Source organism: Ctenopharyngodon idella, chromosome 5 (genome assembly GCF_019924925.1).
Source record: "Ctenopharyngodon idella isolate HZGC_01 chromosome 5, HZGC01, whole genome shotgun sequence".
Classification (NCBI taxonomy): Eukaryota; Metazoa; Chordata; class Actinopteri; order Cypriniformes; family Xenocyprididae; genus Ctenopharyngodon; species Ctenopharyngodon idella.
This window is the reverse complement of record NC_067224.1, coordinates 4,484,281-4,486,535: the sequence shown is the minus strand read 5'-3', so window position 1 is coordinate 4,486,535 and position 2,255 is coordinate 4,484,281.

The window sequence follows — 2,255 nt, the reverse complement described above, 5'->3', positions numbered from 1 at the left end:
TAGCGGCTGGACCTTCTGACTCCAGGTTTTTGGTGATGAAACCCGACTGCATGTTCTCATCACAATATAAGGTGATTGACGCAATGATAGAGTAAATTTACAACATTAATGTAAGCACATTATCAGGTGTGAATCATTGGCGGTTATGTGTGGCGTGTTTGGAGTATTGTGGCAAAAGTTTTGAAAATGTACCTATCCTGGTATCACAAAAAACTTATTTTACCCATTAAGGAAAACACGTTATAATCTTAAATATTATTATTATTAAATATTATATATTAAATATTTTGTGCACACAGTGTCTGCTGGTTTCAAATTGTTTTTGAAGTGTGTGGGTCAAAATAATAATAAAATAATAATAAAAATAATGTTAAAGTCAACATTATCTATCTAAATTATATTTATTTTGAAAATCTAAATACTTAAAAAAATATATATATTTTTAAAGTCACCATGAAATAAAAATTGGTATGTAATATTGCAGTATTTATAATAAATTATTTATTCATGCATCATCATTATTTATTTATTTAAAATAAAATAAAATCGAAATCTTTGGCCACGTTCACGTGGCAGCATATAATACGGTTGTCAGTCCTGTATTTGAGTCCTTAATACGGTTACGTTTACACACAGTATGGTTATTTATGGGAGTGACAACCGCATTCTATAACCGAAGGTGTTAGATCCAGTCACTGTTCTCCACCGGAGCGGCTCCCGTCAGTTTTGCGTTTCTTTTCCAAATTCAAATGCCGTGTCATGTGCGAGACGTCGCAAAGGATGTAACACGCGTGTGCAACTGTTAAAGACTCCGGATATCGCGTGTTTACATGCTGCTGTTGGTTAATGAAGTTTTGATGGATGAACTCGCGGTTCAGTTAGTCTCTTGTCATGTCAAAAGTGATAATACTTTTCAGTTTTATGGTTATCGCCATCTTTAATATTACGTTGGTCACTGTTGTTATGGTTACTAGTAAGAGAATATGGGCTTGACCAAAGACTATAGAATAACACAAGACGCGTCACTCGTATTATGAATGGGAGAAAGTGTAACGCGCAATATGGCGGAATAAGTCCCGCCTTCTAAATAAGAGCCAATCGCCGATTGGTAAAGTCATCGCGTCACTGCAGCAAGCTCCGGTTTCTATAGAAACAGTCAGACTCGCGCCTCCGAAATGAGGCACAAGAGACGCGCATTTAGGACTGCGCATGCGCATTAGGTTGATCCAGCCTGAAAAATACCGTTTTTTGTCATGATTCGAGCATTTAGAAACAAAATGAGACAGTTCTTGTCGGATTTCACTGGTGATTTCAAATATGAAATTTAATCGAAAGCTTGGCAAACAGCTTTGGAGAATTTGATGTTTCCGTATTCAAAGAGATAGGAGCTGCACTTGGATGCCCGAGAGGCGTCCAAGATGGCCGCCGAGTGAAATGACTTGTCTTAAAGGGACTTTGGCTTGACTCTCGCTGCACGTTCATACAGATAGTGTTCCAGACGCTACTGTAAGTTGCTGTGTGAAAGGGACATTTCGAGACTCACACCTGTAAGTAAATACGGTTGTCAATCCCAAAAACTGACAGTGTGAACGTGGCCTTTGATCATAATAATTTACCCTCCCTCTTGCAGCAACATCTCTCTTGATGATGTGTGTAAGGCCCACCCACTCGGCCCAATGGCAGTTTCCCACAGGACGGGGAAGGTTTCTTGCGCGTTCGGTCTTTTCAGTGTGGCAAAGTAGTTTAATTCCAATTAAACTATTATCTGACTCCATTTTATTTTGACCTCGAATTTAGGTTAGTTAAAATTATGAACCTCCTTTGTTACAAGGGAGTTTTTTCTATGATGAATACTGATGATTCTTTCCCTGGTTTTTTGGTTTCTTCATAGCTCCTACTGTTTCCCACTTCCGGTTTCACTCTATCATTTATCATTTTACCCATTTATGTGTGACTTGCGTGTGTGTATGTTTGTGTTTGTTAGTTAGCTATGTGTTCGTGATTTAGTTAATAAAACTTGTGCACTATACATATTTGGTTCTGATGCTCTATCTGCAATAGATTGCCTCTTAAATGATCAGATCTGATTACCCGCTCTGTAAATGCTTATTACAAACAGAGATGGGCAGTATTTTAATTAAATGTATTTAAAATACGTATTTAATTACTTTTGAGTGTTTGTATTTTCCTTAACAAAGAAAAAATCAAATGTAATTTGTAATTAAATACTTTGAGAGAAAGTATTTTGTATTTAA